We start from the raw sequence: 13,098 nt of genomic DNA, 5'->3' as shown, positions 1-13,098 counted from the left end.
GGAGAGCTCTATGAGCTTAAAAAAAACACCTTCCTCTTTGAGCAGGCTCTCAGCACATGCTAGGCCTCCATAAATATTATCCAATGAGCATCTACTTAATCACTTATAGCGTGGACCCTTTTTGAACAATCGTTAACTTGAAATTTAGTTACCTAATTAATCACTTAACGCGTGTAAAGAGACTATTTCACAACAGAATGAGCGTTCGGTTGTCAGAACTAAGGAGCCAAAGAAAGGTGTTTCTTGGAGCTCTACTCTGAACGATCAACAGTTGACAAAAAACCCTCACAAAGATGTAAGCGAAGAATTGTCGTTTGGAAGGGAGCGGGCTGCCCCGACCATGCTTTCAGATGAAGAGCTTAATAGCTATTTTCAAAATTTATACAGGGGCTAAGTGGACCCTGCCCAGGGTGAGTTCGAAGGAGCAGCAAATTTTAGGAATGAGTGGCTAAAAGAATTACTACATAATCGGAGAAGGGCGGCTATATTTTGTAACCACGGATTCGCCTCAGCACAGAGAGACAGAGAGCGAGAGACTAGGTGAGTGAGTGACCTAGAGAGTTTGCAAGCATGCGAGTAAGCAAAAGAGTGTGCAAGCGTGTGAGTGATTGAAACAATGCACAAGCATGTGAGTGATCAAAACAGTGTGCGAGCATGTGAATGGCCGAAAGAGTGACTTGGAGATTGTGCGAGAATGAGAGTGACTTGGAAAGTGTGTGAGCATGAGAGTGACTTAGAAAGTGTGTGAGCATGGGAGTAACCAAAAGAGTACAGAAACATGTGAGTGACCAAAGAGTGACCCAAAAAAAGACCCAACACTTTTCTCTGTCTTCTATCAAATGAATAGCACAAACCCAGTCATATTGAAACTGCAAGAGAAAGCATGTAAATGGAGTTTTTTTTGTATTTTTCTCACTTGGGTATTCATCCTTTCAAGTCAATAGCGGCAGAAAAAATAATAATTTACTTTTTTAAATTTTTTAGTAGATAAAATGCCATTTAAGAGAATAGGCTCCAATGTAGGTACTCGTAAAACTTTGATTGGGGGAGCAATCGCTCTCCCAGCTCAGCCAGGACTACGCCACTGTTTTTTATGTCTATGCAAGAAAAAAATTATATCGATACGGCGAGAATTTTTTTTTTCAAAAACCGCCAGAGAGAGAGAAAAAAATAGTTTTCCTCTCAATTTTTGAAGAAAAAAAATGATTACCCCTTCGTCCCCACCCCTGCGCGATAGGAAAAGAGCGATGAATGACAAAAATAAATTATATGACAAAAGCGAAATCGCATTGCCGTTTATAAGGGGAAATCCTCCCAAACAGTTCTATATAATTTACGTCGTAATAATCCATGTAGTGCACACGCGCGACAAACACGAAAAAAAAGTAGCTTATTAATAGGCTGACGATATTTGCTCGAGAAAAATACGGAAAATTGTTCGTCGAAATACGGGGAAATACGGGACATTGCCAATTATCGCCAAAAGTAAGCAAAGTCACCAATTCATGCTAAAATCACAGGAAAGTCGCCAATCGCTGGAAATGAAGCTCCACTTCAAATTGCAGTGAATTAAAAAAACCATGACAAATGTGGGAGATGAATATTCTTGTTTTAGTCGTAATTATCGTAACGTAATTTCTAAGTTGGAAAGATAATTTCAATCGTTGATTTGAAAAACAAAACGAAGAATAAAAAGTCAAGTTGGCTTCGTCGAAAATACATAAAAAAGTGAAGCAGTTTTGCAAAAAAGTCAGGACAGCGAAAAAAAACAAAAAACCGGAACTGTCCCGGGAAATATGGGACTTATGGTCACCATATTTATTAAAGTCTATCCGCTTGTCTGTATAATTTAGGGTTACCAGAAACACTGAGAAAGGAGGACGACTACGCAAGCACTCTTTCAACGTTACTTTTCCCGATTTTCACAACAGATAGCGCCAAGGAATCAGTTTTCGGTGTGATTGAATCTCTCCTGTTTTCTTTGTTTCTGAATGGAATAAGTAACACCACCCCTCCCCTTCAGTATACGGCATTAGAGTTGGTGAGTAAACAGTATAGTATTGTTAAAATTGGATGTTGCAGTTTTTTCTTCGGAAGCTGTTTTATGGACTGCCATTGTCATATTTATCCTGGGGCAAGCTGATCCATAGAATTAGGTTTACCAGACGCCCAACTTTAGGATAGGGTTACCATCCGCTCACCTTTTAAGGATCAATTACATTGGACGAGTTTACTAGCTACTTTCCGGCGGATAAACTAGCTGGCGAGCAAACCGGTTTCAACTAGCGCAGCGAATTTCAATTACACAGGACTAGTGAAATCGCTTTCTAGATGAGCGACCAACTCATTTTCTTTTAATTCCTTTTTATGTATTGTCATTATTCTCTTTTGTTGTGAGCCAAAGCGAGAGGAAAAAAAAGTAGCCACCCATCCATATTGCATCCGGGAGATAACAAAAACGCCGTCGAGTAGTGAGAAAAGTAGCCCACCTTTCAAGTTTACTCATATTAGCGAGTTTGTTTGACAACGTTATCACACGGCGACTTTAGTAGCAACGAGAGTAGAACCGCAAGCGAGTAGCTAGTCAACTCGCCCAATGTAATTGAGCCTTTAGATGTTATTTCAAGCGTCTTCCTCCGTTTCAAAATACTGTAATCGTCCTTTTTTTTATCCTCCTTTCAAGATACGGGGGGGGAGGGGGCGTGCATTGCCCCCCCCCAGAGTCAAACATGGAGTCGACTGATCTAATGTATATATGTATAGATGAATTGACATCATCGTCATCGTGCCCCCCCCCCCCAGCAATAATGAATTTGCCCCCCCCCCCTCCCGCAGACTTCCAAGTCAATCTCCTCCTATGCCTCCTTTTCATGTGTGTTTCTGGAATTATTTTTCTTTTTTTCCCCCATGTTTGAAACATGTATCTCTTCATCGACATGTGTGTTTTTGTTTTTACGTTTCTTTTTTGAAAATACATTGGCCAATAGCCGTCGAAATTCCCAGAATTTGTTTTACGCGTTTAGTTGTAGGGTTCGAAAACTTAGAAAGAAGAACCCCTGCACGGACATCCTTAACGTATTTTTCCCCAATTCCCCAATTTCCGGCGCCACAACAAATGTTCCTTACTAAAACGGAACCGTGAAAAAAGCGAAAACAGAAAAATTTTGGGAATTTCGACAGCTATTGTGTGGTCAATGCGTGTAGGAAAAAAAAATTACAAAACACTGATTTCAATGAAAAGATAGACACTGTATACGTTTCAAAGACTCCACTTTGAATGAAAGTAAGAAAAAAGAAAAATAATTCTGGAAACTGAAATAGAGGACAAAAGGTAGAGTTTTCTGAAACTTAAGAGGACGCTAGAGAAATGACATCAAAAAGGGTAACATATTCTTCTAAAGGAGGACGTCTGGTAAGCCTAGTTATTTGAGAAACATTATTGTTGTGGTAGATTTATTGATCAGAATAGTGGTGCCATCTGTAGTGAAAATTGGAGTTATTAAAGGTGCGCGCAGGCGTCTGTCTTTCTTTCTCAGTTTTCGAATCTGTTAACCCTATAGGGTTTACCATCCGTCCTCCTACGTCTCAGAAAATTCACCCTTTTGTTCTCCTTTTAAGGTTTCCGGAATTTTTTTTTCTTGGGGAAAACACATATTTCTTCATTGATATGAGTGCTTTTGTATATTTTTTCCCACACGCATTCACCAATAACCGTCGAAATTCCCAGAATTTTTAGTTTCTGTTTTTCTTAACGGTTCTGAAAAACTACTGTTGGGAAAAATCATTGCAGGATTTTTGGGGGGTCAGAATAGTGGTGACATCTATTGTGAAAATTGAGATAAGTGACGTCACTAGGGGTGCGCGTTCAAACGTCCTCCTTTTTCAGTTTTCGAAAATTTTTCAGTTAATCCTCATTAGAGATTCTTTCCTCCATGAGTAACCCTGATGGCCTCTCAGTCTTCCAATATGCAATATATCGTTATGCGCTGCCATCTATCAACCATTTAATAAACTATTTTTTTAGTAGATTTTTCTTCCCATATTTTCTTTTTTATCGGAATGATTAACCCTCATCCATTATACAAGAAATTAAAAGCAATATTCCTGTATTTGATAAAAAATATTTTCCATTTTCTCCCGATATTTTCACAGAAACCAAATCATTTTTTTATTTATCGTAATAAAATCTCCACACACACACAGTGCCGTCTCAACGCATGGGCCCACCCACAGAGTAAGAATAATATCTATAGTAAGAATTATATCTATAGTCTATGGGCCCACCCGAGCACGGCCCGGAGGCCTCAGAGAAATTAGAACCGGTTGAAATTTTCGAAAATTTCACAGGTAGGGCCTCAGAAAAATCACTTGGCCCGGGGGCCCATGATGCTCTTAAGACGACCCTGTACAAACACACACAATGTGGACTAAACATAAATTGCTTATGTTGATGAACTGTATAACTTTTACATGATAAGTTATCGAAAAAAACCCACAAAAAATACCCTTGTGTGAACCATTATTATCGCCAGAAGTGCCGAAATGAAGGAAACATTGCGGGGGGGGGGGGGGGGGCTGGAAGTTGCTGGTCTCCAGTATATACGGAACTCAAACGCGTACGCAAGAGAGTAAAGGTGCACTATAATGTACAGTATTTTCAGAATTATTGGGGGCTCAAAGTGCCTCAGCTCCTAGGTTCCGGTGCCTATGATAATCACTGAAAGCAATATAGGAGAAAGGGGGGGGAGGGGTCAAATTGCCTCAGTCCCTAGGTTCCGGGGCCTATTTTCATCGCTGAAAGTAATATGAGGAAAATGGGGGGAAATTATGGGACGAGGCCTAATTTCAGTATTTTTTGTTTTTCAAATATTTTTTTTTCTTTCACATCTCAATGATAACAATCAAGCTGCTGTCATTAAACACAAAAAGTAAACCATTCCTTAATATTAGGGGGAGAAAAAAGACGAAAATCAGTTTTTCATCCTTAAAAGTAAGTTGGATTTTATTTTGTCTGAATGACTATGAAATACTAAATTTCTTTACATTGGTGAAGATACTGCTAATTTGCATACTTTGAATATTGCACTTTTCATAAATCTCAGTTAAATTTTTTTTATGATGAACATGTGCCGTTTAGATCACGAAAATATAAACTTTCAGCCTTGTCTAATGGGACAAGCATAGAGATTAGTACCCTCACAACAAAGTCTTTTCTCTCAATCAAGGCCGTAGGACGGGGGAAGAGGGGCACTGGGGAGTTTCGTCCCCCCCCCCCAAAATGTGAGAAAATGACCGATAAAAGGGAAAAGGGTGGCCAAATCTATTGTTCTATCACTGGTTCCCCCCCCCCCCGAAATGAAAGTGGTTCCCGTCCCCCTCCGAACGAAGTTTCTGGCAACGGGCCTGCTCTCAAGTAAGATAGACAGAATTTTATTGTGAGGCCTGTTGCAATTGAATATAGAGTCGGTGCCGCTTATTAGAATCATGGATAACTTTACCAATCGAGTATTGTTATCGTTTTCGCAAAGAACGGAACGGACAACTAACATAACATGAGAAAAATCGCTTTTGTTTATCAGAAGTTCAGATAATGTTATCAATTTTTCCGCGTCGAAATTCTTTTTGGTGCATTCTGAAGCCAAGGTTTAACCAATAAATGAAAGTAATAATTCTTGAATAAAATTACTGAATGAAATGATTTTTGAATTTTTGAAATAAATAATTTCAGAATTACCGAAATAAATAATTAAAGTATCATTTAAAGTGATTTCAGATTAAAATTAATCTCAGAATCATTTAATTTAATCAATAATAAATCAAAACCTTTTTTCAGATTCGTGAAAAAAAATATTTCAGAACTAATCAAACTCTTGATAATTAATAAAAGAAATAATTTCAAAATAAATAAGTCTTCAATTAATTTTTCTCCCTGTTTAACTCGGGGGCCCCATTGGTTTCTTCTATTAAAATGTCATTAAATTACATGAGTTGGTGGCCCACGGGCTTCGCGAAAAATTTCAATTTGGCCCGCCGTGTCTGAAAGGTTGAAGACCTCGTGGCGTATTTACAGGGGGCAGGCTTAGTGGGCTACAGCCCAGGGCGGCAAGTTCGATGGGGCGGCAAATTTTAGGAATGAGTGGCTAGGGTGGGAGAAGGGTGGAAAAATTTTATAACCACGGATCCGCGCTTCTGCCCCGAGAGCGAGAGACTAGATCAGTGAGGAACCTAGAGAGTTTGAAAGCATGTGAGTAAACAAAAGAGTGACCTAGAGTGTTTGCAATCATGTAAATGACAGAAAGAGTGACTTAAAGCCTGCAAGCATGTGAAAGACCAAAACAGTGTGAAAACATGCAGGTGACTGAAACAGTGTGTAAGTATGTGAATGTTCAAAAGAGTGACCTAGAGAGTGCGTGAACATGAGAGTGACTTAGAAAATGTGGGAGCATGGGAGTGACCAAAAGTGTACGCTAGCATGTGAGTGATTAAAAGAGTACGCAAGCGTGTGAATGACCAAAAGCGTATGCAAGCATGAGTGACCAAAAGTGTACGGAAGCATGTGAGTGACCAAAAGACTACGCAAGTATGTTAGTGAGCAAAAGAATGCGCAAGCATATGAGTAAGCGGCCGTTCAAGTATTACGTAAGCAAACTTTTAGCCATTTTTGACCCCCCTCTTCCTCCACCCCCCGTCAGCAAAAGTCGGCAAAACTCGAACCCCCCCTCCCCCCTTGTCAGCAAAATTTCGTCATCACTGCGCCCTACCTCCTCTCGCATAATGCTGGGATCAGAGACCAGGAGGCTCTAGCGCCTCCCCCCCTAATTTTGTAAAAATGAACTTGGTGGTACATTTTTACAAATCCCTTAAGTGGCCCGTGGCACATTTTCAGATCACTGAAGTAATCCTCAAAGATCACTTATAGATCACATATTCAAAGATCACCTAAGTAACCCGCGACACAGTTATACAACACTTAAACGATCCGTGGCACATTTCGAGATCCCTTGAGTGACGTGTGGCACAGTTTTAGAGCACTTAAGCGGTCCCCAGTGCGGTTCTACATCACTCAAGTTACCCGCGGAACATTCCCAGATTATTTAAGTAATCCGTGACATAATTACGGATCACTTGAGTGATGCGTGGCACAGTTCCAGAGCACTTAATTGGCCCGGAAACATTTCCAGAGCACTTGAAGGATCCGTGAAACATTTAGAGATCATTAAAGTGGCTCTGTAGGGGGGATTAGGTAGAATGTTAGTTCAGGTGCCCAATAACTATCGAAATGGGTTTTTTTCCGTTTTTGGCGCACCGAGTAAGATGCCCATGAAGAATATTTCATATTTTCATTAAGGGTGCTTGATGACGTAAGCATCATCCAAACCCCCCTCCCCCCCCCCCCTTGTCATCAAAAGACGGACTTGGAGACGCAAGCATATTTATAGGCAGGGTGACGAATTCGAGGAATGAGTGGTCAAGGAAATTAAACTAGAATGAGAGAAGGGCGACAAAATTTGGGTAGCCCACAGGCAGGGCCGCCTTAAGAGCATCATGGGTCCCGGGGCCAAAGTCATTTTCCTGAGGCCCTACCTGGCAAATTCTTGAAAAATTCAGTCTCTCATTTTTCTGAGGCCCTAAGGCCCATGCGTCAACACGGCACTGCCCACAGGCGATCAAACCGTAAATACGCCTCTGTGAAGATCCTTGCAGTAAGTAGAAAGGTTTTTGCTTCATCTGAATACTGTTGGGAGGAAGGGGGGGGGGGCACAAAAAGAAAATATGGTCGAAAAGGGGCCATGGGGAAAATGCTTAAGAAACACTGCCCTATATATAGTAAAAAAGTTCTGTTATTATTATTTTTTTCAAATACAAAATCATTTTATCGCAGATATTCTTGAAGACAGTCGAAGTCTAAATATACTATCACAGATGGCAGCACAAGCATCTCATTTGGTGGTTAAATTAATGTTTATTTGCTATCCTTGTAGTAACAAACAAATAGAAACAAACCGACTGGTGGATATATTCGCGGCTTTTCGTCGATGTCGATCACAAAAAAAAAGTTTTTCCGACACAAATCACACTAGTTTATCAGCATTAAAAAAGTTGCACCCGCCCGGACAGGGGCTCGAACCCTGGACCGTTAGGTTAAAAGCCTAACGCTCTACCGACTGAGCTATCCGGGCGTAATAGCTAACGCGATATCTTACTACGGCCACAATTTGAGTTCACATATTTTTGAGCAAATTTAATCAAGAACTATTAAATCGACTATTTCCCGATTGTGACAAAAAAGGAAAACTTTCCAATTCATACATTCACTCACACTTTACACATACATTACTCACTTGTCTTTCTCTTCATCGGGGGGGGGGGGGACGCAAGGGCCCCCAGCCCGTATGGTGACAGATGGCTCGCGTTAAGACATCACCTTAAAATTCTAATTCTGGTTCTGGATATTTCTGAGCTAATGGTTACAATACTATTTTCCAAAGTGGGCAATCTCGCCCCTTGGGGGAGATGGAATGGTCCAGAAGGGCGGTATCACATGTGGATTTAGCAGGGCCGTTACCATGGCCCCTAGGCTGGGATCTTTTGCGGGGCCCCCGACAAGACTTTCACGGGGGCCCCTTTATGATGAATTTATAGCGTTAAAAAGCAAAAAAATTGTGGAAATTGTCCCGGGCCCCGGGGCTGGAGCCTTATCAGCCCACCCCTTGTGGGGGCCATGGCCGTAACTAGGGGGGAGCAGGCAGGTCACGTGCTCCGGGCGTCAAACCAGAGGGGGCTCAAATTTCATTCTGAAACCTGTCCTTGAACATTACAAGGGGGAGTCAAAATGCGCGCTTGCCCCGGGTGACCAAGCATTTAGTTGTGGCCCTGGGATTTAGTATAGGATCCTATGGGTAAACTTGGTTTTGGGGTTGATGAAAAAAATGTTTTTTAAGGAAGGGGCGATGGAACAAAATTTTGGGATATTGGTATTAACATAGGTACATGATCAACCCATAACCCGCGAGCCAAATGTGGCCCGCCATCTCAACCAGTGATGACAACTCGTGGAAAATTTCCCACGTTCGTGGGAAAAATTGGTCCACATGGGAAATTTCTTGGCGTTTGCGGGAAATTTTGCGAGTTCATCAAAAAGAATTTTTATTGAAAAAAATATATATAAATGCAAAACAATGCTTTTTTCTAGTGAAAAATACTTGCCTCCATATTTCTACCGATAGATGGCAGCACAATTCTCGGAATGTGTGGGGAGACATTTAGTCGAAAGGGAAATTTTCGAGGGAAATTTCGCTTGACGAGTTTACCATCCACTGAGCTATAAGGAAAGTTTACTTATAGCTATTTCAATTAGTACGATATTGTCTAAACCACAGTCTAACTCTCTTAAGGACCAGAGAGGACGGTTAGAGAAAAATCGAACTGAACATGGAATGTTGAAATCAATTCGAAAAATTAACTACTAAATTTTTTAGTTACCCCCCTTCAATAAACTTGAATGCATGTAATATGTATGTTGAAATAATTCATGCATATACAATACAACGTACGTTCCTCTCTCCAGCGAATATCCTTGAATTCCCGTATATAACGGGTTAACCCTGTCCCCCTCCCCACAATGTTTCCTTCGTATCTGCACCTCTGAAATATTTTATTACATGTACAGTACTGTATTATACAGGGTGTCTTCGGCCTTTATATCATCAACCGTTAGTCGTAGAGGAATAGTTCTAATTCAAAAAATGCTCAAAATATATTCAAAAGTCACCCCGTACCAGGTTTGAGAGCGTGTGACAAAATACAGTGCGTCACAAAATAAAAAATTTTGAGTTCTTCTTTTGAGGGCACCCTGTCCTCAAAATCGTAATTAGGAAATTGTTGTCCTGTCTCCCCCACCCCTGAGGCCAACCAAAAACTTTCCGAGTTTCTAAGTGCAATATTTGCTGAGATATTTTTGAATTAAAAAATCGGAGGAAAGGGGGGGGGGGAGAATAGCATAAAATAACGGACAACTGTTCTTTCCCTCAATTATGCTGCTCTTTCTCAACTTTTCTTCGATTTTTTTAATTCCAATATGTCAGCGAATTTGCACTTCGAAACGTGAAATTTTTTGTTGCCCTCAGAAGTGACAGGGCAACAAATTTTTAATTGAGTTTTTAGAACAGGGTGCCTATGTATTAAAATTCAGATTTTTTGTCACGTACTGTATTTTCACTCTCCAAACTGGTACAGGGTGAGTTTCGAACACATTTTGAGCATTTTTTTAAATTGAAACCATCCCTCTACGACGAATGTTTGACGAGATAAAGGCCGAGTTAGGACTTACTGGACACCCTGTATAGATGCTATATAAAGATTAGGCAAATAAATTTAGGTCAATAACCCCCAACTCACAACATCGTCATCAGCAAAGGTTTTAAACTTGTCAGAAATCGCGGGCCAAAATTTAAATTCCCCACGAAGCCCATCGGTCATCAGCTCGTACGGAAGTATTCTGACCGTGACTGTGAACAAGTGATACAGAGCGCCAGATCAAATAATATTTAAATTTTAGATCTACATCTCCTTCATCATGGGTTTTCACTACTAACGTGAAAAATTTTAATAAGACCTTATGTTATATTCTTATTTGTATTCTGAATTGTAAGATAGAATCCAGATTTATAAGTTCCTCTCATGTAATGTACGGTGGCATCTTAAAAGAGTTAACGGGCCCTGAGTAATAAACAGGTGCGGGAATAATTGAAGATTTTCATTTATATACTGGCATTTTTTTTTATTAATTACAAATTTTGATTTGTTCTAGCATTTGTTATTAGTGATTCATTGGCATTATTTTTTATGGGGAAAATTAGCCCAGACCGCGATTTTGACGTTATAGCCGAGGTGTCGTTTCAACAGAGATTAAATGTGTTTGCATTTTACAGAAAAAGTTGACACAAAGCCTGACGAGAAAGAATGCGGCAACAGGACGTTATTCGTCACCCGCGGGACGTTGGTGCCGCTCGAAATTCTATGTCTTTCCCGAAATTCTATTCTTTCAGCGATTCTGTAAAAGTTTTTGAATTCTTTCATATATAATTATTCTGTAATTATTTGTTAGTTCTGTAATTATTTATCTCCGTAATTCTGAAAAAATTATTTATTTCTGTAATTCTAAAACTCTAAAACTATCTCTTCAATATACTGTATCTTGAAAAATTACTTCTTTCAATAAATCTTGAAATTATTTCTTTTAATAATTACGCAATTATCTTTTACCAAGTATGCAATTATCTTTTACTAATTATACAATTAACTTTAATAATTATGAAATAATTTCTACGCAAATTTTGAAAACATTTCTTTCATTGATTCTTAAATTATTTGTTCCACCAACTCTGAAGTTATGTTTCAAAAATTCTACTAGTATTTCTTTAAATTATTCTAGAATTATTCTTCCACTAATTAGAAATTTTTATCAATTACAAAGTATTTTCTATAACGCTGGAATTATTTTTTTCATTAATTTTGAAATTTCTTCTTTCATTAATTCTGAAATTATTTCTTTCATTAATTCTGAAATTATTTCTTTCATTAATTCTGAAATTATTTCTTTCATTAATTCTGAAATTACTACTTTCAAGAATTCTGAATTTTTTTCTCTCTGTGAAGGAGTTTTTCAGTAGCTTTGTAATTTCTGTAATTACGTATGTCTTTTTGGTTGATGACTTTTCTGTTCTGACGTATATGAAAATCAGGAGCCCCCAAAAAACTATTTGCGTTTTGGTTTTCCCAAATTGTTAAGACAGCCCTGGTAATGTATCAAATAAACATCGTTACTGGTCGATGGGCTACGGAAAAAAGCTTCGAGGAACACCCCTGAACTAAGGAATAGGATTTTAAGGCCGGTTTACGGAAAGATTCGGTTAAAGCAGTACTTCCTCAAAGTGTGCGTCGTGACGAGCTGGAGATATTGATTGGCGTGCGTATTTAGAAAAAACGGTTCTTTAATAAGGTAAAATATATCTACTAAACTATTCTGGGGAGCCACAGATGAATCGTGAATTGGCCAAAGTAGCAGCTGGTGACAAAAGTTTGAGAACCACTGAGTCAACCCTTTCCGACTCGGTATTCCTAGTCTGGGCACACCTAAAAATTCCCTATTGAAACATTGAAAATAAACGATAAATAAAATGAAAATTAGTTTTAGGGATTACTTTGAACCTTCTTTATCAACACTGGATAACAGCGCCACACAAGTCGATCCATACTTTTGGCCTGTGTTTATTTTTTGAAAACCCTTACTATTTACGCACACACAAAGAAATGGATTCAAATTTCAAAGATTTTTCTATTTTTTGGGATATAAATAGGATTTTTGGAAAAAAAATTCTATGCTATTTTGTTGGCTGTATACTAATACTATAAAACGGCAAGTGAAATCTTTACAAAATTATACCTGCGTACTCCTCTAGGCGTGAATAGACTGCCTACAAATTATCTTTTTGAAATTCCAACTTTAAAGGGTATCGGACCGGAAAGGGTTGAAGGAAGGTCAACTAAGAGATATTCCACTGTATTTTAATTACTGAAAGTATAAATTTGACCAGGTCTGGCAGCTGCTTCCATAGCATCACTTTTCCTGCGATGCCATTTCGCAATATTTTCCTCATTTGTACCACGGCAATGGTTACATTTACAGGATGATTATAATTAAAGTTCCCGTACTCTGAGTAGTTTTCTCAAAAACTGCTTATTCAAATACAGCCATATTTTTAGGACATCTTAATGATGAAGAATAAGATCAAGGGAGAGAAATTCACATGAAATAAAAATAAAAGTCTAATTTTTGGCAACCAGGCGAAAAAGTTGAGCTTTTTTTTATTGCATTTTACATTTTCCCATGGTCCATATAGAGCAGTAGTTCCCAAATTTTTTTTCTTCCCACACCCCCAGAGCAATGCGACTTACCTTCCCTTGGATAATACGTTTTATCTGTTAGAAAATTCAGGGTCTTTTTTTTCTGTAATTGATTATATTAATTATCCAATAATTAATTTCTATGAATTCTTTTACTTATTGTTTAATGTCTTTTCGGCTGTGGCTATTAAT

At 38.9% G+C, this 13,098-nt stretch overlaps 1 non-coding gene across 1 annotated transcript; it reads right to left on the bottom strand.

Annotated features, from left to right (window-relative positions):
* Positions 1 to 8,107: 8,107 nt before the first annotated feature.
* Positions 8,108 to 8,180, bottom strand: TRNAK-UUU (transfer RNA lysine (anticodon UUU)). Its single transcript has one exon. It is a non-coding gene; the product is annotated as a tRNA-Lys (tRNA).
* Between the last annotated feature and the right edge of the window lie 4,918 nt (positions 8,181 to 13,098).

This window comes from Pholcus phalangioides, unplaced genomic scaffold (assembly GCF_987345545.1).
Source record: "Pholcus phalangioides strain wild (caught in Gottingen) unplaced genomic scaffold, Ppha-v1.0 ptg000007l_1, whole genome shotgun sequence".
NCBI classification, from domain to species: Eukaryota; Metazoa; Arthropoda; class Arachnida; order Araneae; family Pholcidae; genus Pholcus; species Pholcus phalangioides.
The sequence above is the reverse complement of the archived record's forward strand: the minus strand, read 5'-3'. Positions and strand labels throughout refer to the sequence as shown.